Genomic DNA, 27888 nt, shown 5'->3' with positions numbered 1-27888 from the left:
GAGCATGGCAACTTAGACCTTATGTATTTTAGTTTGATCGGGGCAAATTGTTCAGTTGTGGATTAAAAAATCATGCACGGGTACATGTCTGGTGGCCAGAGAAGGCATCAGAGATGGTTCACAGAGCACTGGAAACCCAGGCGGGCTCACAGAAGCTTGGGCTTCTTGGGCTTCCAGCACCCCATACACCATCCCTGCCACCTTCTCCAGCCACCAGCACACCCAGCCATCCTCCTGCCACCTTCCCACACTGCCCCAGGAGCAAACCAGTCCATTCCCAGGTGGTTCCAGATGGCACAAATGTGTCAGGGACAGTTGACGGGTCACTGGAGGCCCACCAAGCCCGAGATTCCCCAAGCACGCCTGGGCTTCCAGTGCCCTGTGCACTGTTGGACTGGGCTGGGTGCTGCTTGCAAGCTGGTACAGCACCCATCCAGCTAGCACCCTGCTCAGGTGGCTCCAGGGGGCACCACTGCTGTGGAGTGAAGCACCGGGCCTCTCCACAGCTCAGGGGCTACACAACCTGGCGGCAGCTCACACAGGCAAGCTCTGCCAGGGGAAAAAAAGTGGCAAGTCCAATCCTTTTTTTTTTTTTCCTCATGGAGCCTGTCCACCTCTCCCACAGCTGGGGGGAGGGGTGGGGGGGGCAAGCTGGTGACAGGCTCTGAGCTGCAGGGGCCCCAAAACCTTCTACCTGCAGGGGTGGTACCCTTCGTGGCTACCCAGGCAGACTGCTAGTGGGTGGGTGCTGTCCAGGGGGTGCTGCCACCATGGAGGGAAGGACTGGGCCCCCCACTGCAGCTCAGGGGCCTCTGGCAGCCCACCCACCAGCTGCACAAGAGGTGGACAGGCTCTGCCAGAAAAAAAAAAAGGATCAGGCTCTTGGCTTTTTTTTTTTTTAATCTCCAAGCAAAGCCTGCACACAGCAGGGGGTGGGAGAGTGAGCTGATGGTGGGCCATCACTGTTCTGTCACAGTGACGGAAGCCCCTAAATTGAAATGGTGGGTCACAATTAAAAACCCACAAATTAAAAACCCACCTTTCAATTTATGGGACCTAAACCCCCCTCATGTGTACAAGTGCCTTAAGAGTAATGCCATTTTCTCTGTCCTAAAAATGTTGCTGTACTAGCTAGTATTGCCTGAAATTTGTATGGCAAGGCTGAGTAGCCCTTTATAGGTTACATTGAGTTACAGTGCTTCTTCAGATAAGCTCTCTAAAGCAGTGGAGGCAAACCTTTTTGGCAGGTGTGCTTCAAGCTAAGCCCTTCAACCTCCCCAAGTGCCACTCTGATCCCCTTTCCCTGCCAAATCTGTTGCTCCACTATCTTCTCCCTGCCTGATCTGTTGCTCTGCTTTCTGCTCCCTAGCCTATCTGTTGTTGCTCCCTGCTCCCTCCCTGCTCTGCCATGTGCCACACACAGAGACTGCCTATGCTACTTGTGGCATGTAGGCCATGGGCTAGCCACTCCTGCTCTAAGCCATTTTAATCCAACACTTTTTTTGCCTGAGAAATGGTAGAATTGCTGCTCTGTTCATCACTTTGATAATACAAACTGTACAGTGTCATACTGTGAATTTTGTGATCCCTTCTCTTGGTGAGCAGTTATTCACCCAAGCAGTCAACAGTCAACTTCTTGCCACTGAGAGCAGGAGGTTCACTTTTTTATCCATAGTGATTTCAGGATGCTGAAAATTGTTGCAGTTCTTTAGAAAAGTTAGATGTGCTATTTCACCTTTTTTTTAAACCAGAGGAGAATAAGATCCTTACTAGTGAGTGATAGTGAACTCCTTACTGCTGGGCACTGGTTCACAATTGGTTAGCACTTTTTTTTTTCTTTTTCTTAAACTGAGAAATGAAATATTTTTCCTTTCTATAAATGTATTGATTGCAACTTAGGGTTTTTTCACTCTACTATGCATGGAATCTTTTCAACCCTGGTTTAAAATAACCATTACATTTTAATTTCAAAATTTTCCAACAAACTATTTAAAAATTAAATCTAACAGTAGAATTGATTGTTCTTCTATCTCTTTTTTTCAAGATGAAACAGTACAGGATATTGTGATAAAGGGTTGTAAGTGCATAATTCATTATGGTGCCACATTGTTGATAAGAACTGTGGAAAAGTGCTGGGTAGAACCCTGAACATTCAAACAATATTTTTGTGAGCTTCCTTTACATGATACTATAGCCCCGGAATTTCAGGAGACAAAACATTTTGTACGAAAGCCTGCAAAACTTGAAAAGTCACCTTCTCATGAGAATTCCCACACACTAATTTTGACAAAGCCACTGGAAGAAATGCCTTTCAAAATATACCTGGTCTAAGGGTTTAAACACAGTAAACTAAATTTTAATTTGTGTGGTGCTGAGTTAGTTTTTCATAAGTTCCTCTTTCTTCACCATAGTACAGTCTGACAAAGGGCATGATCAGACAGGGAAATATCTTCAGTCACCCACTATAGTTTATAATACCTGCATAAACCCATGATTTTGAAATCTTTAATGGGCTATCCCAAATACCCATAGCTTTCCATTGTATCTACCTGAGCTGTTGTATACTATTGCTGCAGAATTTAACTTTTACATTGCTTGTGCTTTTTGTCCTTTTTCTGTCATAATCTTCCCATCATATATATTGTCTTCATAGCAACACATAGCATAATTTCTTATCATGGTTCTTCCCTTCACACTAGAGTTGCTGGTCTTGAATCAACCTTAACCTACTCTTTCCAGCTTATTCCTGGGCACGGGCCTTTGGTGGCACAAAGCCTTCTTGGAAGAGAGGGCCTGGATTGCAAAATACTGGTAATTCATGCTTTTCCAAGAGCCCTAAAGCTAGAAAGCAATTATTAATCTTTAAAGCCACAGAACTGTGGGGTGACTCCTCCTGGATTTGTGCTTCCCTCTTTCTCACAGAGGGAGTGAGCGAAGGTCACAGTAGGCTTCTTAAGCAGAAGCCACGTTGTGTTCAATACACAGCTATCTCACTGGTAGATGAAGTAACTTGTGAATGTAGAACTGAAAAAGCATTTGCAAGGCAACTTGGAATTAAAAACCATTATATGAATGGAAGGCAAGGATTTTTTGGCAATAGCTTTTATTGGACCAACTGTGTAGGTGAGAGCAACTTTAGACAAGCTTTTGGGTACAAATTGTTGATTGCAGCATCACTTCCACGCTGCATTTTGAATGTAACAGACGTATTGCATAATGCTATTCTTGACATTTCAAATAGACTTTCCCTTCCTCTTTACTACTTCCAATGTTTCTTTTAGCTTCTTCGTTGAATATTTTTATGCTAGTAGCTTGGCTATATATTGCTTTTTTGGAATGTGACTTTGGCTTTGGTAATTTTCATTTTTCTAAGTTCAGCCATTAGCTTTGGAAACATGACAGATACCCACCTGAAAGGATCTTTTTTCTGCGATTAGAAGATTGCCCAAAATTCTCTGTTTTCCATTTTTCCTGTGGCTTTTATTATTGCTGTTCTTTCCTTGGCAAGTCTTATAATCATACAGATGTGTTGGGTTTGCAAATGCTTCATTATTCATTTGTAATACAGAGAGCACCGAGGGAACAAGCGCTGCAAAGAAATGTTTCTCCATTCTTTGATGGTGGTTTCATTTTATTTTTGATTCCTATCTTTTGTATATTATAGCAAAGATGAAGTGGAAGATGCCACTTTACATAGGGATCCCCCCTGCACGCAGATGGAGCCATGTTGCATTTATTCTTCATAGCCATGTAAGTGAAAGCAGTGTGGCAACCTGAATTCTGAACCAGTCATTTTGAACAGTCTTTTCAGCTTTCCTCTTTAAAGTATTCTGCCTCCAACCTGTGCTTATTGACACAATGAACAACACAGCAATCTCTTTACTTCTCCAATGCAGACATAGTCAAAGTACAGATCTGTACTTTAGGTTTTCTTTTATCAGCTCCCAGCTTTACTTTCCAAAAAGAATTGACTACAAACAAATCATGACATTTACCAAAGTTAAAGCAAAATTTATCAGTAAATTAAGCTTAATATAAAGAAGATCAAATCAACTTGTGGGGGTGGGAGTTCCCCATCTCTAAGGACAGGGGTAGCAAGAGGTGAAGTCTTAACTTCACTGCCCTTTCTCAGATATACATGCAGCCATCCAGGCATTCCAGACAACTGCCTCTTAATTGTCATCAGTGAAGGAGTGCTCTCCAGGAGCTGAATCAAATAGGCTTTTGTTCCAGTTTCTCTTCAGTTCCCAGTGATGTCCGTAGGTATCCCATTCTTAGATTCTGCCCTGCTCTTCTGGTCAGGTCTGGTGCAGTGATTAAATTTCAAAGGTCTTTGCTTGGGCACTTCAGTACTTTTTTGCAGTATTTGATCATTTGCTTCTTAAGTGTTCTGGTGTTTAATTTACATGCTTCCCTGAAGTTTTGGCACTTCTGGTTTTGGGAAGGCTGACAGCTATCTGTTTTAGTGCACCTGCTTTTTTGTTCCTTTGCATCTCACAATCTGTTTCTAATATTAAGTGTTACTCCAGTACCTTGCCACCAGTATTTCCCAATGTTTTGACACCACATTTTGTATTTCACCTTGGCACTTAGCACTTGTATCATTATTCTATTGCTGTGTGGCAAAGCAAAAAAGAATGGCAAGAGACCAATGTGGCTGCACAAAGAGCTTCTAAAATGCCTCGAATGCAGAAGGAAAGCATACAGGCAATGGAAGAATGGGCAGGTCACCATGGTCACATACCAGGAAATAGCAAGAACCTGCAAGGAAAAAATCAGGAAGGCAAAGATAAAGAATGAGCTGCACCTGGCAAAAGAGGTTAAGGACAACAAGAAGAGGTTCTATAAGTGTGTTGGCTGGAAAAAAGGACCAAGGAAGCTGTGGGTCCACTGTTAACAAGCCGGGGGAACTCCTAACTGAAGACACAAAGAAATTGGAACTACTCAACAACTGCTTTGCCTCAGTCTTCACAAAAAAATTAAACTGTCAGATACCTAATAGGGATTATCTGGATAAGGAAGGGGGCAAACCGAAGGAGGAAATACCAAAAGAAACAGAGAGCTTTTTGGGGGCCTAAATGAATTCAAGTCAGCAGGACTGGACGAGTTTCATCCCAGGATCCTGAAGGAACTGTCAAGGGAGATCTTGTAGCCTTCGGCAATGATCTTCATAAGGTTTTGGGAGACAGGCCAGTTACCAGAGGACTGGAAAAGGGCCAATGTAATGCCCCTCTTTAAAAAAATGCAAGACGGAGGATATGGAGACCTATGGATTGGTTAGCCTCACCTCAATACCTGGGAAGTTACTGAAGCATATCCTAAGGAAGGCCATTTGCAATCATCTGAAGAAGGAAAAGCTGATTGCAAGCAGCCAGCATGGATTTATGAAAAAGAAATTGTAACAGAGAGCCTGGGGCTCTCTTTCCTTTAAGGAAGAAGTAGCCAAGCGAGGGGGCACTACAGGCCAGGTAGGATGCAGCAGCTGCAGGTTGTTCGGGCAACAGGACAATGAGGCCAATCAGCAGACACATGCAGGCAGCCCAGAGTAGTCTGCTGACCAGAAGCAGGCGGGGCCCTGGGAAAATATAAGCCTGAGGCTTGGGCTAGCAAGCTAGTCTCTCCCTGGCAGGCACAAGGTGAAGAGCTCCTAGCAGCAGAGTGCCTGAAAGGACTGCAGTGCTGCATGTTGACCTTCGGCGGGGCTCGGGGAGCTCACTAGGATATTGCTCAAAGCTGGGAAGCTATCCTAGGTAAGGGAAAGTTTTCCCTCTTAAAGGGGCAAAGGGTGATTTCCCTTTTGTTGTTTATGTTATAGCCTAGGGGTTTATTGTTTGTGTTGTGGTTTGGAACGAGTGGTTTGGGTTGGGGCAGTAAGGGGCAATATATGGAGATCCCATTAGTGCTCTGGGGGCATGCAATTGCTTTGAGCCCTGCTGGGGCAAGCTGAAGGCCCAAGTGAAGGTTGAGTCCAGAGCTGGCAGAGTATGAGGCCACAGAGCCACACAGGCAAACAGAGGCCAAGGACCTGGTGCCCAAAAGGGCTAGACAAGAGCTGGTGCCTCAAAGTCAGGTCCAATACAGTGGGCCCAGGCTAGAAGGCCTAACTGAGAGGAAAGGGGCAGCAGCTGAGGAGTTTGAGGCCCCAGCAGGAAAACATCATTACAGTAACACCCACAAGGCTTGGGATGTGGTATAGGGGAGGAATGGAGCCACACTATTAGCCCTTAAGGCTGGAGGTGCCCCACAGTGACATAGTCTAGAGAGGCCCAGTAAGGGGCCTGGGAATAGTGAGGCCTGGCAATGGGCTTGGGAAGAGAGTAGTGGTCCCAGAAGGGTCCAGCAGCCCAGTGAGGGGCCTGAGACTAGCATAGTAGAGACCAGTAGGATGCCAAGGAATCCCAGTAGGGGTCTAGTTGGACTGGGGTCCACACGAAGACCCATGGGTAGCCTTCCTTTTAATTTTATTATTTCATCAAGGTGTGGCAGGAAAGACGGAAGGGAAGGCACCCTAGGGGCAGAGCGGGGCATGGTCACAGACTACAGGGGGCAGGGGGCATCTTGGCCACCCCTGGGACCCTGATGTGCCACACAAATCATGTCAAACAAACAAGATCTCCTTCTTTGACAAAGTATTTACTTGGGTGGATGAAGGAAATGCTGTGGTGTAGTGTATCGGCACTTCAGCAAGGCTTTTGACAAGGTCCTATACATCCTTCTCATAAACAAATTGGAGAAATGTGGGCTGGATAAAACTGCTACTAGGTGGATAGATAACTGGCTTAAAGCCACAAGCAAAGGGTAATATTAACAAGTCCATGTTGGAATGGCAGGAGGTTTCTAGCAGAGTCACACGGCTGTCTGTCCTCAGCTCAGTGCTGTTTAACATGTTTATTAATGATGATTTGGATACTGACATAGAAACCTTCTTGAGCAAGCTTGTGGATGACATAAAACTAGAAAGGATTGTGATCATGTTGGAGGATAAAAGAGAAATTCGGAAGGATCCTGACAGATTGGCAAGCCGGCCTAGAACTAACAGATAAAGTTCAATGTGGACAAATGCAAGATGCTACACCTCAGGAGGAATAATCAAAAACACAAATACAAAATGGGGGATACCTGGCTGAATGGTCAGCTACTGCTGAGGGATGATTTAGGCGTAACTATGCCTATTTTCTACTATAGGTATTTCCCATACTTCTTGGTTTTGCTGGTTCCTCCCTCTCCCCCTTTTCTGCCATGTGTCAAGGTGTTTTAAAGCCTCCATAGAGGCATTGAGTGTTGGGTACAGATGAGGTTGGGGACTTCAACTTGGTCGTTCTAATTCTTCTGCTAGGAACAAAGCCAGAGGTTCCTGACTAGAGGGTGTAGCCACTCTCTTCAAAGTTAGACCTATTGCCATATTTGAGATCAAGAAGGAATTTTACCTGATGGCCAGATTGGCATGGATTGTGGCAGTTTTTGCCTTCCTCTGTAACCAGAGGTGTGGCCTGCTACCCAGGCCCTCTTGTGTGTGTATATTGACAACATTTTATAGAAGCAAGATATTGGCTGCCATGGTTCCCCTCCTTTATCTGTTTCAGGTTAGGGTGTTAGGTTTATGTTGTGTCAGGGTTGAGGGTAGTCTTTTGTAGAGTTTTTAGATTATGGTTGTATGGGATAGTTTGGATAGGGATTATTCTGCTTCAGGTAGGGGGTTGGACTAGAGGACCTCTGGAGGGCCCTTCCAACCCTATTTCTCTCTGAATCTATTACTTCATGTAGAAACTTGTCAGTTTGGTGTGGTACTTCTCTGGAAGCACTCACACAGGAAGTAACATCTAAAAAGGAAAGAAGGTTATACAGTAGATTCATGCCCTGTCAGTATAGCAGAACCTATTATGTCCTTGGTGAACAGAAATGTTTGTGCCCCTACCTCAGAGTCAACTCAAGGTGACAGATATGCTTATATATGTCATACCAAGAGCTAACCATACTCAGAATGGCTCCAAGTGCTTCTTGAACATGGCTGTTTTTCAGTGTAAATCCTCCAGGCAGAGATGTAACTGGCCAGGACTGTACCCTGGGCAATGACAGCACACACTGCAGCAACCAGAGGCTCACTGCTACTGGGGGCAGGAGATGTCAGCTCCTTTTTTGCCACTTATTTGTGCATCAAGTGGCCAAAAAATCACTGGTTTTCCAGAGCAAAAAAGGCAATGACATCTCCTGCAGCACCAGCAAACCACTGGCTGTACACTGCCACTGCTTCTCTGCCCCTCCTGGTGCCAGAACCACAGCTGCTGCAAGATATGTGCAGGGTGTCAAGGGGAGGGGAGAAAAGAGGGTGAGGCACCCCCTCAACTGAATCCCAGCACCCCCACTCTTGGGAAGCTCCCAGGTCTCATGCCCCATTAGCCCACCTATCTTTATGCTACTGCTGCAAGACATAAAACTGAGTTGGCCAAGATCTTTAAGACCTGGGACTTGCCACAGGAGCTGTGTTAGTGTAAACCAGTGGTCACCAACCAGTGGATCTTGATCCAACTGGTAGATCTTGATCCACTAGTAGCTCCTGGAGCCTCTTGCAGTATATCCGAGGCTGGGGTGGGGGCTGAGTGCCCACATACATACGCCTCAGCCCAGCAGGTCAGTCCATGGAGGAGGGACGGGGGCTAGATCAAGCCCCCTGTGGTGAGGGACAGTGCTGCAGAGGCAGGAGCAGGGGTAAATTGAGTGGTGGCGGCAGCGCCTGGTAGATCTTGGGTTACTTTTAAATGCCAACAGTGATCTCCTGCTTAAAAAGGTTGGAGATCCCTGGTGTAAACCCACCTCCTTTCTGCCAAGCTAGTGTGGCAGCTGCTCCCTGAAATCACCCCATACTGTCACCTCTGGCACACGGTTCCACACAGCAGCTGTTCCTAAATGCATTTGTGATCTCAGAATTTCGTCTTGCACGCGCATCAACTTCACTGGTGTAAAGTCAGGGTGTCAGGTCCTGAAGTTAGTTGTTCTGAGTGCTAGCAACTCTGATGAGAAAAATGCTTTGGCACCAGACTGGGCACATCTACACAAGATGTTTACAGTGCAATAAACTAATTAGCTGTACATCTATCTCGGCATCTACATGTGCAACCCTATTAGGCTGAAGTAAGGATGCAGTCAGAAAGGCCAACCGTACCTTGTCATGCATCCACAGATGCACCTCAAGCAGGTCCAAGAAGGTGATCCTCCCACTCTATGCAACACCGGTCAGGCCACAGTTGGAGTACTGCGTTCAGTTCTGGGCACCGCACTTCAGGAGGGATGTGGACAACATGGAGAGGGTCCAGAGGAGGGCCACTCGCATGATCAGGGGGCAGCAGGGCAGGCCCTACGAGGAAAGGCTACGGGACCTGAACCTTTTCAGCCCCCACAAGAGAAGGGAATCTAGTGGCCGTTTACAAACTAGTCAGGGGGGACCAGCAGGCATTGGGGGAGTCCGTATTCCCCCGAGCACTTCCAGGAGTGACAAGGAATAACTGTCACAAGCTGGCAGAGGGTAGATTTAGGCTAGATATCAGGAGGTGCTACTTCACTGTCAGGGCAGCTAGGATCTGGAACCAACTTCCAAGAGACGTGGTGCTGGCTCCTACCCTGGGGGTCTTTAAGAGGAGGCTGGATGAACACCTTGCTGGGGTCATTTGACCCCAGTACTCTTTCCTGCCATGGCAGGGAGTTGGACTTGATAATCTGCTCAGGTCTCTTCTGACCCTACAAACTATGAAACTATGAATTAAATTACTCCACAGCAGTGCACATTTAGAGGCTGATGGAGCTGTCTGGAGCAGAGGATGCTTCAATATGAGGTCTGCCTGTTGGCTAGCCCCATGCTGAAGCACTCTCATGCCCCAGGCAGCCACTTTGCAGCACATTGAGCCAGGGGAAGCAACCCCAGTCTGGCCAGCTGACCCCTTTCAGCCCCTTGCCAGCCAGGGATGCCTCCAACTCACCTCAACATGCTGCAGTCCTGGGGCACACATTCAAATGGAAGTAAATTATGAGTTTGTTGCTCTTGGGTTCACGTTCAAGTGGCACCCCCACGAACAATACACTCGAGTTTATTGCTTCATGTTAATTGCATGTGTAGACACCCATTAAAAGAGAAGGTCAGCAGCCTTCTGACATGTCTCTTTTGAGGCTTCTCTCTAGAAAGTTCTATATAGAGAAGTTTGACAGTTTTGCAGGTAATAAATAGAAACCAAAAAAACTTTTAACCTTATAGATTTAATACTCTCCAGAAAAGAGTGTTGCCAATGCAATGAACCACATTAGAAACAACTTGGGCCTGTGTAAGGATAGTGCCTCTTTAAAAGGCTGGTACTAATGTAACCACGTTGGTTGTCTAGAACTGTCTGTAAGCAGTTGGTTAGAAGCAAAGGGCTCCAAGCAATTGAGCAATATTCTTTTTTCCCCCAGTTTTTTAACCCTCTCCTCTTGTTATTGTAGTATTAAAGCCTAACTTGTTCCTGAAAGCTGACTATGGCTCCTTAGCTGAACCCATGAATAACACAGACTATTGCTCCTCTGTGAGGATCATCTTCTTTTGCATAGGCAAAGTCATTAGGAAGAGCTCTGAATAGACTTTCTTCTCAACCACTGGAAGTTCCTGTCTGTACATAAACTCATTCCTTTGGATGAGCTGCTCCTCTTTTTTTCTTAAGGGTAGAGAGGAGATACTGGTTACAATCTCCTCTCTCTGGGGTGGAGAAGTGATTTTTATAGGGACATGCATAGACCAGTTTAAGTAGCTTCTCTCCTCCTCTGGGATAGGGAAGGTAGGTGATGTCAGTCTCCATTCCTCTTCAGTGGTCCCAGGCAGTGGCTCCTACCCTGGGCGTAGTATAAAGGTACAGTCATTTTCTTTCTGCAAATTTTTTTCATATTTGATCAAAGCAGCAACCAGGAAATATATTTATGTCAAAACACACAAAGACCTCAATGCACTTGAATTCTCACATTAATGCACTATGCAACCATGCCATATTATACTGATATGTTGTTGATGTCTCTTGCTTTTTTGTTTTGTTTTGTTTTCTTGTTTTTCCTAGCTCTATATCTTTGGTGGAGTAAATGAAGAAGAATTGAATGATATAATGGGGATGAAATTGATAAACCCTTCAGACAGACAACCTAGTAAGTTTAATATGCATTTGGTAACGTTTTAACTTACTGTTAACTTACAACCAATGCCTGTCTATCCCAGGGGTGGGCAAAATATGGCCCACGGGACAGATCTAGCACACCAGGAGATTCTATCTGACCTGTGGGGCCCTTAGCACATTTAGAAAATGAATATTTATCAAAGATGATAGGAGCCAGGGGCAGTAGGACCTGGGGGAGCCAGCAGCAGGACTCAGCAGCCACAGCACCAAAGCCAGCCCAGCCCCAACCCCAGCCCTCCCCACCCCCAGCCAGAACTGTCTGGCCTGGGACCCTGGGGCTGTTCCCACCGCCTGGTGAGGGAAATTCAGATAAGAAGCAGGAGGGAGGTGGGGAAGGTTCACGGGCAATCACCCCAGACCTCAAGGCTGAGCCAGGCTGGCTTCTGTGGTCCCGGTGCTGCAGCCAGGAACCATGTGGTGCTGGAGCGGCAGGTGCGGGGGTGGAGGGGAGTGGTGGCAGTGGTGGGCAGGAAAGGCGGGAAATGGCTGTGGCAGGTGGCGGGGGGGTGGCAGCAAGCAGGTGCGCAGAGCACAGCAACAGCTGAGTGGGAGCACAGGGTGTGCTCTGGTGCACCCAGACAAGGGCCAGTGGGGGCCCGGGCAGGTCAGCAAGAGTGTAGGGCCAAGCCAGCAGAGGCTCTGGAGCTGGGATGGCTCTCCCTTCTCCCTGCTGGTGCATCTCAGCACGGCTCCATAGAGCCCCTACTGGTCTGCACTCCTGCCACCCCACTCTGGGCCCCTGCTGACCCTAGCCCCAGCCCACTGGTGTGGGCCCCATGCTCCAGCCCAGGTGTTACTCTGCTCTGTGCATCCACTCACTGCCACTCGACCCCTGGCTACCATAGCCATTTTGCCACTTTCCTGCCTGCCACCATCATTCCTCTTTACACCCCCACCCACTGCTTCAGCACCACATGGTTCCTGGCTGCAGTGCTGGGCTGCAGTACTCAACGAGAGCTGGCCTGGGCCCCACAATTCTCAGCTGGCTCTGTGCAGTGCTGGCTGGGCTGGGCTGGCTCCTGCTGCATCCTGCAGTCTTGGCCATGCAGCTGGGATATGGTGCCAGAGTGGCAAGTGGTGGGGGGGAGAGCGAGAGTGGGGGAAAGTGGCAGGAGAAGGATCGTGGTGGCAGATGTGGGGAGGGAGGGGGGAGAAGTGGTGGTGAGTGAGAGCACAGGGCCCATGCCGGGGTCAGGAGCAGCAGGAGCATGGACCCTGGCTTGGAGGAGCATTGGTATGGGCTCTGCCTGCCATGGGGGAACTGTGTGCAAAGTCTCCCCCTCCACACATGCCACACCCTGCCTAGCCACCCTCTCCCCACAAACTCACAAACCCCACACCCACCCACACCCCACATATCCACACACATACCTACACACCCACAGTCCCCACACACCTATGCCTTCCACCCCCCACAATATACAACAGTAAAACTTCATTTTAAGCTATTGTACAATCACCCCTATGCACACTACACAAATGCATGTAAATCAGGAGAAAAATATTTTTTTTAAATTAATGAATGTTGTAGTAGATGGTTGATTTTTTTAGAATATAATTGGGTATTTTTCTGGTTCCAAAATGGTAAACCCCCTTGCTGAAAGTAGTACTTCTGGGGGGCAAGGGGAGGGACTTCTGGTGGCAAAGGTCAGGGTTTAGTGGGTAGGACTTCCGGTCCCAAGATGGCAACCAGGGGGCGGGGCACCTATCAAGGGGCGAGGCTACCCTTGTGGCCCTCGACAGCTTGCCCAAACTTGATAAGTGGCTCTCCAGCTGAAATAATTGCCTACCCCTGTTATATCTCTTTCTCCTCCCTCCCTACCAGCTTATGCCAAATTCTGTGATAACATTTCTGCAGTTCCAAAGAGTACTACTGTACTGGTTTACTACAGGCTGCCAGAGCTGTCATTTACTCCTTGAAATGGCTAAATTGACTGTTATGTGAAAATCATATGCCCTATTTGTCCTCTTGAGATCCAGTCCTCTGCGGTTACTAAGAGCCTCCTGTGAGGATTTGTACTCCGTTAGCTCTGATTGAGTTCAAGTTCAAATTACAGGGTGCATGTTTCCTGAAGAACATAACTTTCAGTTAACATCTGTGGGAGAACACATATCTCTTTGCAGGATCATATGCTCAGATATTATCTTACGTTATCCTGTAAAATACAACTTTAAAATTGATCCTATTCCTTATTACCATATAATTGTCTTTACACATACTGGATTATTCCCTGTGTATATTTACATGATATGCAAGGCACATCTACACATGCGTGTGATCCAAGATCAGTTTACTTGCAAATAAACTACTCATGAGAAAATGCTCCCAGACAGGCCTCTACACAAATCACCTGCCTGCCAATGGCCTGGGCAACCTGCACACCTGCCAGTGGGAGCCAAAGCACCAGGTGTGAGACGCTCTGGTCCACCAGCTCCTCCTGCACTCCCTGCTGTAGCCCATTTGGACACCTGCCCACAGACCCTCCAACCCCACCTCCTGCTCACCCCCAGCACCACACTCACTGCGGACACACCTCAGAAGAACAAGAGTTTTTATTCCCCTCCCATCAAATAGAACCCTGCTCCCCCCTCACTCCCCAACAACAGAGCCCCTCCATAACCCACCACCTATCCCACTCACCGACAATAAAACACCCTCTTCCCCATGCAAACAATTTACGAGGTTATGTCTGTGCCATCCCAGAGTGGGGGGGCTGTGGGGTGGGGGCTCCTAGAGGGGCAGAGCCCAGAGACAGGCAGCCAGCACCCTGGCCTCTGCCCATTCACCTGTGGGTGTGCATGCTGCGGCAAGCCCAGTGGGTGCGGTAATTGCCCAGGGTTAATGGTGGACGTTGGTCCCCCAGCGCTGGGCAGTGGGTGGCTTCCAGGGCTAGGGTTAGGGGCAGGGAAGTGGGCAGCATGAAGGTGACAGCCAGGGTCAGGATGGTGTCCACCACCCAGCAATCATCCTTCATGGTCTTCAATGCCCTGTCCAGGACCACGTTCTGCTCCTGCAGGGACTCTACCTCCTTGTGCTCTAGGGCTAGGAGCTGCACCCGGAACGTCCGGTCTGCCTGGTCCCACACCTTAAATTCTAATAAATTTAAGAAGTAGTACTGATGCCAGGTAGTCCAACAAAAATATTGTGAGAAATAATAATTAATTTTAATTTTGCAGTGATTCTTACTAGATGCCTCATTGAAGTCAGTACAGTAGTTTTAAACTTGCAGGAAAGGGAACATTGGCATTAACCCTTTATTAAGGCACTTCTGCCACTGATGTTGGCGTCAGTTACTGGCAGGAGCTTTTTTTTCCCTCGCACCAAAAGTCCCAGGTCAACCAAAATAAGTTCTAGAAAATAAAACATAAAGGTTCTAAAATGGTCATTAGAACCCAACATTACCTGTTTTGGACTATACAAATGTTGCCGAGTCAAGAGACTGTATCTAACAGATAACATAGGCAAGAACTTTTGCTTGCCTCAGTGTTTCAGATATCATTAAATATAATGAGAGCACTCGACAACTATAACTTAAAACCATGATTCAGTAAAAAGCAAGAGCATGTGTTTAAGCCTTGTTAAAATGAAGGAGACTTAAGAATATTCGTAAAGTTAAGTATGTCCTTAAATACTTAAGTGATTTGTTGAGTTGGAGCCATAGACTGCAGTGACACTGTACACATTCATACTTGCGATACAGGCACAGAGGGAAAGTATCTTGTAATTCTGATACATACTGTAATATAGTTCAATTGATTTCCATGGAATAGCCATTTTAAATAGCGGCATAACAGAATGGGTGCACAGTAAAGGAAAGGGTCTATGTTCATTTCAGAGAAATTTATGTTAGTGAGATCACAGTGCTTCCAATGCCTAGTTTTGAAACAAATAGTTTTCATAAAACAATATTATCCTAAAATAAAAAAGGGTTCAAGTAAAGAAAAAATAAAAATAATTTACCATCTGCGTAGCTCTTTCATTAGGGACATATAATGTCTGCTCTCCATGACTAGAGAAATGATCACAGAAAGAGGTCTTGGAAGGTTATTATTTCTTCCTTTGCAGTGAGCTTTTTAAAATTAGTAGAGATAAAAAAGTTATGAAAACTGACGCCCTTTTACTTTGTTGTTCTCTGCCTGCCATTTTTTAATCTATCATGTTAATGGAATTTTATTTCAGTGAAGTTTTCTACTCCAGTGAATCATTGTTTGTTGTTTTTCCTCTGGCTATTGGCTTTCGTCAATCTGTAGAAATAAGAATAGAGCAGGAAACAGTTTCATGCAAATGTAAAGTTTCTTTAAATAATTTTAAATACAGTTATCTTCAAGTTCTAATACACCCACACTAGGCAGTGAAAATGAAGAGTACATAAATACAGTAAGATTACTATTTGAAATATAAACATACAACCATAATCAATGGATATGAATCATTTATAATGCTGGATTGATTCTAATTCATGACATTACAAAAGGCCATATAAAAATATCTCAAATAATAAATTCAATATCTCACCTACAAATGGCTGAGTGAATCACTAGCCATTATAATGCTCATTTTGTGAATTACAGAGCTTAGTCATCAACATCCTACCAATATGTATCTACTGAATTTTCAGAAGGATACTATGCTATGGAGTGATCTTTTTTTTTCACAACTGAAACAAGATGTCATCAGTTTAACTTTTTCCTAGGTATTGGTATAGTAACATGCATCAGCTTCACTTGTACTTTGCAGATGACGATCATTTCAGAGATGCACACAGCCACTATCCGTTTCTGATTAGTAATATCAAAACAAATCTTTGAAAATTGTGAAATTTAGTCAGTACTCTGAAATGTTTGAAGTATCTGACAGTAGACCCTAAGGCAAGGGCAGACAAGTCCAGCCTGTAGGCTGAACCAGACCTGCAGCAGACTCCATTTCCCAGCAGCCCCTGCCTGCGTCGCTGCAGACAGTTTTCATAGAGACTCCAAGCAGCGGTGGAAGCGTGACAGTGCAGAGCCAGGGTTTCCACAGCAGGGCACACGGCGGGGTGGGGAGATGTTCCAGGGCTGGGATCCTGCAGCGGTGACAATGTGGTCTGGAGCTGAGGCAGAGCTGTGATCCGCTGCCTGGAGCAGGTCCCTGACCAGCCATGGGCCCTGGTCCCCATGGAAACTGTGGCCTTGTGCTGTCACAGCTGCGCTCCTCTTGCGGTCTCCATGCAAATCAGCCACAGAGACACAAGCAGGGGCTGCTGGGAAATGGAGTCCGGCTGCCAGCCAGATCCATCATTTTGCCCACCAGTGCTGAATATTGAGAATTAATCAATTCCCTCAATCTTCTGGCAACGCTCCTGCTAATGCAGCCCAGTATGGCATTAGCCTTTGTGACAACAAGGTCACACTGTTATCTTATATTCAGCTTATTGTCCCTTGTAAATCCCAGGTCCTTTTCTGCAGAACTGCTGCTTAGACAGTTGATCACTAGCCTTTACCGATGCATGGGATTGTTCCATCCTAAGTCCAGGACTTTGCACTTGTCCTTATTGAACCTCATGAGATTTCTTTTGGTCCAATCCTCCAATTTATCTAGGTCTCTCTGAAGCCTAGGCCTACTCTCCAGTGTATCTACAACTCCCCCCAGCTTGGTCTTATCTGCAAATTTGCTGAGGGTGCACTCCATCCCATCTTCCAGGTCACTGATGAAGGTATTGAACCCTTGGGCACTCCACTTGATACCAGCTTCCAATTAGACATACAGCTCTTGATTACTACCCTTTGAACCCAATGATCCAGCCAGTTTTCTATCCACCTTAGCGTCCATTCATCCAACCCGTAATTCCTTAGCTTGCTTGCGAGAATATTGTGAGAGGTTGTATCAAAAGCCTTGCTAAAGTAAATAGGGGTGTACTTTGTAGCCGTGTTGGTCTGAGACAAAAAGGTATGTAAAAAACTAAAACTCTTGGTTCCAAAATGATACCTTTTATTAGACCAACTGTAAAATGGCAAGAAAATTGTCCTTTTCTGCGAGCTTTTGGAATCAAAGACCCTTCTTCAGGCTCGGGAAAAGTGTAGATGGTACAAGATGGTAAAAAGTCCCCATAGGTAGGAAATAAACTTCATTTTTGCACAGAGGGAACTGAAAATGGAAGGCTGTCCCTCTGGGTCCATGAGAGTGTCTTTGTGACCTGTGCTGAGTAGCTCTTTGATGTGTTGATCAGGTAGAATTCCTTCCCTGGAAGGAACTTAGGTGATGGGCAGAGGGGGCAGGCAGGAGCACTGGTGCCCTCCCTGCAAGTGCCGGCAGGGGAGTGGAGCACTCTTGTGCTCCCAGAAGTGACTGCAGTCACTCCTGGAAGCAGCTGCAGTGATTGGCCACAGCGATCAGCCACAGGAACCCCTCTGCCTCCTGTCAGTGAGATCAGGCGAGGAGGGACCTCCCCTCCAGTAGCTGACTGGTTGTTAGGGGGGCACGTGCCCCTCCTGACTAAGGCAGGACCACTTGCCCATGATGAGCACAGAGCTAGGGGAGGATCAGGCTGGGGGGCTTGTTCCCCACCCCACTATGTAAGCATAGAGCTGCGGGAGAGGACAGGCTGGGGAGCTTGTTTTCTCTCCAGCTCTGTGAGTGTGGAGCTAAGCAGGAAAGAAGCTCCCCAGCCTGTTCCCCCCAGCTCTGTGCTTGTAGACCTAGGCAGGGAACAGGTTCCCCTGCCCCTGCCAGCAGGGAGCTGCCAGCACCAGCTCCATAACCGCAGACCCTTTGTCTCCCAGCGCCAGCTCCGTGACCATGGGGCCAGTGATGGGAGACCTTTAACTCCCAGTGCCAGTTCACCGTTACTGATCTCAAGTAAATTTGCTAATTGCATTTGCAGGTAGTAAATTTATTCAGGATTAGGGAGGTTTACTGCATAGTAACCATGTGCACATGTAGACACACATGGTTATTTTGCAGGAACAGGGATCCTACTTGTGAACAGGGATCCAACCTAGCCTTTGAAGGACCAATGCAATACAGATGCTAGCCCTACTGGCAGAAGTGGTACACACATTCTGTACCAGCCAATGCTTCTAGGTTGTGCGCCTCTGCTTTTCTCTTTGCTAACATTTTATCGGTTTAAAAACAGTATTGATTGTGAACATTTGTAGTTGTTACTAAAGCTATTTTCATTACAATATAAGACATCTACATTATATTGTAATGAGATGATCTTGGCTAAAATATATTATAACAATTGCAAATGGATGTTTGTGTTCACAGCATGTATTAATGAACTAAAAATCTGTATCTTAATTTCAGTAATGAAAGAGATTCTCTCAGAATTTGGAATCCATGGAATAAGCAGCAGGTACTCTTTATAGTTTTGTCTCATTTTCTTCTTTCTCTCTAATGGGGCTAATGAAGGGAGGATTGAATATTTGTGACTTTTACGCTAGCTGTGTCTGACTAAGCCAGCACGTGTTTGCAGAATGAAGTATTTTCTGCATGTAAATGATCATAAATATGTGATTAGCTGCTGTGATTCGTTGACTCTAAACCATCTCTAATTCTTGCACACATTTCTGTGAGAACTATAATGGCACAGATAGGTCAATAAATTCCCTTGCCACCCAAAGATCACCATTTAATAGGGATGAGGAAATAGGCTGATATTTAAATGTGAGACCTGTTTTTCAGGGAGTTTAATATGAAGGCAGCCTCCCTTCAGTCTTCTCTCTCCCTCTTGCTTATCTGCCCTGTTGGACCATTGGCAGCATTCTAGTTCTCTTTGATTGTGTAGGTGGCATTTTTGGCACATGTCCCAGGTAGGGATTCTATTTTCTGGTAGCGTGGACACATACGTGGGTGTGCACACTACATCTGCAAGCTAAGCATGTGCAGTAGGTTATACAATGGTCACATACATTCCCAGCTGTGTATAGACCTTTGTAAATACATACTAGTTTTTAAGGTCTGAAATCATAGATGGGCCAAACCATAATGATTTTATTAGCAGTTATTGGATAGAGGATCTTTCTGTGTTTTAGACTCAAGAGCTAAGTGGTTAGGCCACTTGGTTGGGAAACTGGAAATCCAAGTTCTAGCTTCTCTGTAACAGGGAGCCAGAAGGCCCCTGTTACTTTAAGGCTAAGTACAGACAGGCAGAAAGCCTAAGGCTGAACTGATTCAGTCTTGGCAGATTAGACTAAACTGCAAAGATTGAACCAATGAGCAAATGAACAGATGTTCACTTTTGATTCAGGAAATGCAGCCACATGCCCGCAGTGGCTGAAGCCAGAAGATAAGGGGTGCTACAGCATGTCTTTCTGCCACATAGCTAACATGGGCTGTGTGTTTGCTTCCTCTTCCTGCTGCTCCTGAGGTCTCTGGGATTTGCAGTCCAGAATCATAGCAGCAAGGCTTTGCAGGGTTGCTCATCACTCTCTCTTCCTGCTTCCATGTGCCTCTGGGTTGTGTAGTCCACAGTCATAGTCAGCACTAAGTCAGCAGGGCAGGGCAACTTCATACTTGGGGGAAGGAAAATTTAAGCCCTTTCCCTGGCCCCAGACCCCAGCAGAGGTTTGCCTGGAGGGGGCAATGAGCCAGTCAGTGAGGCAAGTGTGCCAACCCTCATTACTCCAGCTAGGGAGCAGAGGGACAGGGCCAGCCCTGCTGTCTGGAGTAGACAGCACACTTTAACCAGGAAGGGGTCTGGGACAGAAGTTTCATAAACCAGTTTGACCTAAATCAGGTAAGTCTGATACTACATTCAACCAGATTTATCTTAAACTAGTTTCAGCCATTTTGAAACTGGTTTATGTGCACTGACCTTCTATTCTGTTACAGGTTTCAACCAGTTTCTGATCACTTAAACTGGTTTGTGTGTAACTTCTGTCCCTAGCCTAAGAGGAAACTGGAGCAGGCTGAGCTGGCTACATGAGGCTGGCAGCTTGAAAGCATACTACTAGGGTGCTGGCTGCCAGAAAACAAACAGAATGGTAGCCACACAGAAGAGACTACTTATAGGACAAGTGGTTAGCCTAGGAAAGAGCTGCAAAGCAGTAAGCAATGCCAGAGTGAGCATCTAGGCAGCACAAAAGCAAAGGGCTGTAGGCAGCAGAGTGTAGCCCTAGCAGGAAAAGCAGATGGATCATCAGACTGAGAAGGGGAACATCTATGTGGCTGTAGAGTCACCTGACTGGAAGGCAGGGGATGAGGAGATACATAAAGACGGTGTCTGAGAGCAGGCAGGCAGCCAGGCCCTGTAAGTCAAAGGGGGAAGAACTCTACAGTAAGCTATATATGGTTTATTAATGGCTGAGCTACTGCCAGGGGTCCTGCTATACTTGGGGCTGCAAGCAAGGAGTTAAGATCTTGCAGAGAGGTGAGAATCCAGGGGTGAGGGCTGCCCTGGTGTTTGTTTGCCTATGCTAAGGTGGGGAGGGTTCTTCCTTTAAAGTGGTAGCATGCTTTTTCCCTTTGTTGTGGATTGCTTGCCCAGATGGGAAGGTTTGTTTTAAGCTGTTGCTTGCCATTTGCATTTTGAGTTATACTGGTGGTTTAGATTAGGACTGAACCATGCAATAGGTTGCTGAGGGAATTGGCAGGGGTTATCGTGGGGCCCCTGGCACAGCTTTATGAGCACTTGTGGTGCTCTGGCCAGGTGCTGGATGACTGGAAGAGGGCCAATGTGGTCCCCATCTTTAAAAAAGGAAAGAGGGAGGACCCAGGCAACTATAGGCCCTTTAGTCTTACTTCAATCCTGGGGAAGCTCTTTGAGAAGATTATCAAGGAGCACATCTGTGATGGGCCAGCAGTGGGGATGATTCTCAAGGGCAACCAGCATGGTTTCATTAGGGGCAGGTCCTGTCAGACCAACCTGATTGCCTTCTATGATCAGGTCACAAAATCATTGGATGCAGGTGTTGCGGTGGATGTAGTCTTTCTGGACTTCAGGAGGGCCTTTGACACTGTCTCCCACCCCATTCTCATTAAAAAGCTAAGTGACTGTGGCATTGATGCCTACACAGTCAGATGGATTCAAATTAGCTGAGGGGTTGTACTCAGAGAGTGGTGGTGGACGGGTCATTTTCGACCTGGAGGGAAGTGGGCAGTGGAGTCCCTCAGGGCTCGGTCCTTGGGCCCACACTGTTCAATTTCTTTATTAGCGACTTGGATGATGGGATGAAGAGCAGCCTGTTTAAATTCACAGATGACACCACGTTTTGGGGTGAGGTGGGCACACTAGAAGGGAAGGACAGATAACAGCAGGACTGGACAGGTTACAGGGGTGAGCAAATGAAAATAGGATGGGATTCAATACTGACAAGTGCAGGGTGCTGTACTTGGACAGTAGTAACCAGCAACATACCTATAGGCTTGGGAACTCCCTTCTTGAAAGCACGGTGGCAGAAAGAGATCTTGGAGTCGTTATTGACTCCAAGATGAACATGGGCCAACAATGCAAGAACACGGTCAGTAGGGCTAACCGTACCTTGTCGTGCATCCACAGATGCATCTCAAGCAGGGCCAAGGAGGTTATCTTCCCCTTCTATGTGACACTGGTCAGGCCGCAGCTGGAGTACTGCATCCAGTTCTGGGTACCGCACTTCAGGAGGGATGTGGACAGCATTGAGAGGGTCTAAAGGAGGGCCACTCACATGATCCAGGGAGAGCAGGGAAGACCCTACAAGGAGAGGCTACAGGACCTTAACCTGTAAAGCCTTCACAAGAGAAGGTTGAGGGGGGACCTGGTGACCATCTATAAACTTACTAGGGAGGACCAGCGGGGTTTGGGAGAGACCTTGTTCCCCCAAGCGCTTCCCAAAGTAACAAGGAATAACGGCCATAAGTTGCTAGAGAGTAGGTTTAGACTAGATATTAGAAGGCACTACTTCACACTCAGAGCAGATAGGATCTGAAACCAACTTTCAAGGAAAGTGGTGATGGCTCCTACCCTGGGGGTGTTTAAGAGGAGGCTTGCCATTTACCTGGCTGGGGTCATTTGAGCCCAGTTTTCTCTCCTGCCCAGGGCAGCGGGTCAGACTAGAAGATCTACAAGGTCCCTTTCGACCCTACATCTATGAATCTATGAAGGATAGGTCCCAGTAGTGCCAGAGGGGAATGTGAGTGTTTTGAGCCCTGCCAGGGGCCAGGCTCAAGGCACTGACAGGCAGCATTCAAGAAGCAAAGTGGAGACAGGCTCAGAGACCAGGCATCCATGAAGGATGAAAACAGGACTAGGATCCCAACTACCAAGAAGGGCAGTGACAGTGCCATGGTCACAACACTCCAGAAGATTGGAGACATGGTCAGGGACCCAGAATCTGAGGAGGATGTGGGGTGCTCTCTCTCCGTCTGTTTGAATAGGACTCAGGGCTTGAGGTGGAATGGCAAAGAGGACAGAATAAACAATAGGAAAATACTTCTTTGGGAAAATGAAATGCAGAAGTAAAGTCTCCCGGAGGCAAGGATTAAACATGTAACCTTTGGACTGAGTAGACCAATGCTCTACTAAGAGCCCAGAACCTGGGAGGGGTGAGACTATGGCTGGAGTTCAAAAGTCAGGCCCAGTGCAGTGGGTCTCAACTAAAGGGACCAGCCAGAGCAGGGGGCAGAGGCCCCAACAACAAGAGTGGAGGCCTGAGACAGTCCGGTGGTTTGGAAGGGCAAAGTGCCCACCTAAGTGATGATTGGGAACACCTTTGAGCAGGGGGTTGGACTAGATGAATCCTGAGATCCCTTCCAACCCTAACTTTCTATGATTCTATGACCTGTGAGGCATAGACATGGTTACAGGAGAGGTCAGAGGCCACAAATAGCCTATAAAGTAACAGGTGCCCTGAGACAAGAATGGCTTGGGGTGGGGCTTGATGTGAGGGATAAGACTGTGTAGTGGGCTTTGGGAAGATCCCACTGGCCACACATAGACAGAAGTTCACTTAGGAACCCTGAGGGATGCCTCCCTCGTCATCCAAATTATTCCAGCAAAGGCATGGCAGATAAGGAAAGAAAGAGGGTACCTTAGGAACTAGAGCAGAGCAGAAGCCATGTGGCTACCAGGGGGCATCTAAGCCACCCCTGAAGCACTGACTCCCACTATACTCCTCCTCCCCTCTTCCCAGAGGATATTTGAACTTGTAGCTCTCCTCTTGCATCTGGCTTCCTGGGCAGCCAAGACGGGGAGATACGTTAGGCTACAAGAAAGAAACTAAGAGGGTGTATGGCTTAGGAAGATGGTGGCTGGCCCAGAAGGGAGATGACCCTGGATTTTGCTTGCAACCTTGATTCCCAGCAAAGCAGAAACTTCCTTTTCTAGTCTGCCTTCTAGTCTTCCCCCCTCCCTCCTGTGGCAGAGAACCTTTGAGAGTGCTCCGGTGGGAGCCTGCTTTGGAGGAGCACTTAAAGGGAGAAGGTGTGTGGCAGGGAACTGTTGATGCCTGCCAGTTTAAGACCAAAGCTAAGCAGCCAGCAGGTGCTTGATTAAGGCAGCCATTTTAGATCTCTGGCTGCCTATATAAAGAGCTCAGTTCCCTGCTGGCTGGGAAGGCAGTAACATTGCCTGGTTGTGAGGCTTCTTGTCTCATCCTGGAGGTAAGGGAGGAGCTGTAGGGGATGGCTAGAAGGCTCCTGGTCCTGAGCATGACCTAAAACTGCATCCTGCTGGGAGTGGGTGGCCTGCTGAGGCTCTCAGTAGCACAGGAGTCCCCAGGAAATGTCAGGCCAGTTATCACCCTGGTGAAAGGCGGGTGGGGTGCCTTAACCTTAGCCCTCAACTTCGGGTGGATTTGTGTACCGTCAGAGGTAGTTGGGAGCCAGGCACAGCTGTGGCCACCTGAGCCTGTTGTGGGGTGCAAGACCCTGAGAGACCTTGAGGAGGGAGAGTGGGGGCCAGGCACAGCTGTGGCCACCTGAGCCCTGTGGGAGGATAGAACCCCAAGAAAAGGTAGTTGGGGCCAGGCATGGCTACAGTCACCTGAGCCCACCAGGGAGTGAAGCCCCGTGGCCCCAAGTGAGGGGGCGGTCTGGAGCCCCGAGTGAAGGGGGTGGAGATCTAGAGCCCCAAGTGAGAGGGCGGTGTGGAGCCCTGAGTGAGGGGAGTAGGCCCAGGTAGGTCTTTGGATGCCTGAAGCTGAAGTTTGGGCCAGAGGCCGAGTAGGCGGGGGCTCAGCCCAAGAGAAAGAGGGACAAGTCCTGACCCCGGTAAGTCCTCCATTGCTGGGAGGCCAAGTGTGGGTCAAAGGTAAGATCTTAAGTAGCACTGTGACCTGCTGCTCCAGGGTAGGAAGTGGGAGTCCCCTGTGAGACCCTGGAGCACCAGTCGTGGTGTGAGGTATCCCAGCTCCGACATCCAGGAAGGTGGACCTGAGAGAGAGTGTGGGGCTAGTGAGAGAGGCCAGAGGTAGAGTACCCCCTCGACTGGTCAATGCTGCGGCCAGGACAAGGAAGGTCAAAAGGGCCAGGGGCCCACTGCGAGGGACGCCCAGAGCAGAGGGCCTGGGGTCTCGCCTGGTCTTGGAGGTGAGGCCAGGGCCTGTGTGGCCAAAGGTCCCAGGGAGACCATGCCCGAGAGGGGAGATAGCTACAGGGAGCTCAGCAGCCCAAATGACAGTGGAATAGGCTGCCTGAGTGGAGGGGTCAAAGCGGGGTCCTGATAGGAGGATTCTGGAGCCCAGTGTGGAGCTGGTGTGACTAACAACTGGATGCCATCTGCGAGTCATGGGCTGCAGTGTAGGGGAGGTTTGGAGCTGCAGAGAGTGCCCCCTGGCATGGGGGCATAAAATGGGCAGCCTCCCACTTAATTACCATCCTAATTAATAAGAACAAGGCATGGCAGGGTGGGAGGCATGCCCCAAGGCAAGTGGGGAACCTAGCACTGTGGCTAGGCGGGGAACTCCACTTTGCCACACACCCCCCCCTGACTATTAAATGCAAGGGGCAGTGGCTCAGCTTCAAAAGGAACCTCTTCCTTCTTTATTTTGTTTCTGGGACTTGAATACAGCTACATGTGGCAGGGCATCTTTGGGTGCCTACTTGCAGCAGGACAGCTGTGGTTCCTGCCACTCAAAGGGCCTGAGTAGGCATCAGAGGCAGCCTGCAGGTGGCTGCACTCCCCAATCAGGAGTCACATGGCCAGCAGGAGACTGCCTGACTGGGGAAGAGGGCTCAGCTGGAGCTGCTGCTCAGGGACACCTGGCAGACAGGGTAGGAACTATGGAGATGGCAAGAAGATCCTGGTCCTAGGCATGACCTAAAACTATACCCTGCTGGGGTTGGATGGTGTGGTGAGGCTGCTTCTGGCAGGGCAGCTTCCAGGAAATGCCACACCTGTGCCTCCCCAGTGAAAGGCGAGTATGGGGCACCAGAAAGTCTCAGCCCCTTCTGCCTTACAGGTGCCTGCATGGAGTAGTAGGAAGAGTAGTAGGGACCCAGCAGCCATGTAGAGTAGGGCCTTAAAATGGTCAGAAGGGCTACACGTAAGCTGACCAGAATATCGGCAGTTGGCAGCCATGTAGAGTAGGGTCATAAAATGACCTGAAGGACTGCGCACAAGCTGACCCAAGTAGCTGGAGTGGAGGCCCCAGTAAGGGGGTGTGAGTTAAGGCCCAGACACATCCAAGGATGCCTGAGGCCTAGTTAGGCCAGAGGCCAAAGTGGCCCAGTAAGGGGCCAGGGGATTGATAGTGGAATTTGGATGCCATCTGCGAGGCATGGGACATGGTGTAAGGGGAGGTACAGAACCGTATAATGCGCCCTTGGCATCAGGCTTTAAAATGGCCAGCCTCCTATCTAAAAAAAACCCCAACAAACAACCCCACCCCACCCCCAACTTATTGTTTACATCAAGGTGTGGCAGGCGAGTATAGGCAGGCAAACTGCCCAGGCAGAGAGGTGGGCCAGCCTGGTGACTGGTCCTTATTTGTCACCCTGTTACAGTACACACATGTAGTCATCTACTTGCATAGGGTGAAGGAGTCCCTACCTATGTGTAAGTTTCAAAAATGCCATTTAGACTACCAAAAACTGACAACTTAAATGACCAAAGGGAAAATAGAATTACAGTACTTACCAGCATACCACTAAGAATAACCCTGTCCACTCACTCTTGCTCCACCCATGCCGAACTTAAAAATGAAACATTGAAACCACCCTGTGGCCACTTCTCACCACCCCTATCAAGCCTGCTGGAGATCAAGAGCTTGATAGTGGCAGTGGGGGATGGACAATTCCACTGTCTCATTTCTGGGCTCTGCGGTATGGAGTGGGAGTAGGTGTGTGGGGCAGTGCTTCTTGGCAGCACACTGAGAAGTACCAGAGATGTGGTACGGGCATATCCTGAGAGAAGAACTCCCCAACTGTGAGGTGAACAAACACACTTAACCTGTTTTCTCAGAAAGGAAGGACAAGCCACTAGTTTTTTATTATTTCTTTCATGGTCACCAGAGGGTGTGAGCATCCTCCTTCAAAGAATCTGAATCTCCTTCTGAAAAATAAAAGAAATAAGGCTGAGGGCTAAAAGAACATTCTGCTCTAGAGAGACCTTCTGAGAAGAATGGGTCTGGGCTGGAACATGGGTGTCCTTTTTATTCAAGTGACAAAAAGAAAAAAGCTGGGACAGATCTGCTACCTTACAATTGCAAAAATGCTGATCTGCAGGCATTCTCTACCTTTCTTCTTACATAGTCAAGTGCAGCAGTTGCTCTCAGATGGTGTGTACTATTTCTGTATTTGTAAAGCTAGGAACAGATGTTGCATTTTTCCCTGGACAAACTGTTTGTCCCAGAATAGAAATATCCCAGGATTGACCATTCTAATCAGGGCTTGGTGAGCAGCTAAATGTACTGCTTTTCTTCCATCAATTCAATGATGTGATCCTGGGATAACCATTCAGATGCACTTTGCAATGTCCCAGGATAAACTGTTAGTACTTTTGATCCCATGAACCTTTTTTTAAGGTTTTTAAGGATTTATATCCAGGACAGTGGACCTGGATATAGCAATGATTGCACTTTATCCCAGGATAAAATAATTTATCACTGGACAAATGTGACATCCACTTGTAGCCTAAAGGTGCAGATAGAAGTGACAATTTTTGCTCCATCTGGCCATAGAAAGTGGTCTATAGCCATAACAAAGCACAAGTGCATGACTGCAGACCACTTCAAAAATGGCCATTCAGGTGAAAAAAATCTTAACCCTCCTTTGTGTATATAATCACTTATAAATACAGTAAGGATTCATAGTGCTTTACATACTGAATAAGATATGTTCACAGTCCTAGAGAACTTAAAATCTAATGTACATGGCTCGGTCTTATGTGTGTAGTCCTATCTGATGAGTACACCAATGAATAAAACAAGCAGAATTTAGCCTTGCCAAAATATATTTTGTGCATTGAGGAGAGAGAAGAAGCCACAAACCTTAATGAGAGAAGAGAATAATTAAAGAGTCTGCTGTTGAATGATCAAACACTCACCTATTGCTGTTATTTTGCAAAAATATTACCAACATCCATTTCAGATACTCAGAGTACTGTTCCTAATATTTGAACAATTGTGTTATCTCTAAATAAACAAGCATTCTAGAAAAACATAGAAATAGGATGCGCTTCCTTTGCAGCCCTTTTTAATACTGAATTGTGTTTAACTTCAGGCTCATTTCTAATACCATGATTTTCTGTGTGTAGGTTTACTTCCACCAAAATTCCCAAAGTGAAATATGAACTAACAGAATCACCTT

General features: G+C 47.3%; 1 pseudogene; it reads left to right on the top strand.

The window, feature by feature from the left end:
• Positions 1-27888, top strand: part of LOC106722130 — a 61094-nt pseudogene that overhangs the window by 665 nt on the left and 32541 nt on the right.

Source organism: Alligator sinensis, unplaced genomic scaffold, assembly GCF_000455745.1.
Source record: "Alligator sinensis unplaced genomic scaffold, ASM45574v1 scaffold665_1, whole genome shotgun sequence".
In the NCBI taxonomy this organism is placed as follows: domain Eukaryota; kingdom Metazoa; phylum Chordata; order Crocodylia; family Alligatoridae; genus Alligator; species Alligator sinensis.
This window is presented reverse-complemented; position numbering and strand designations above follow the sequence as displayed.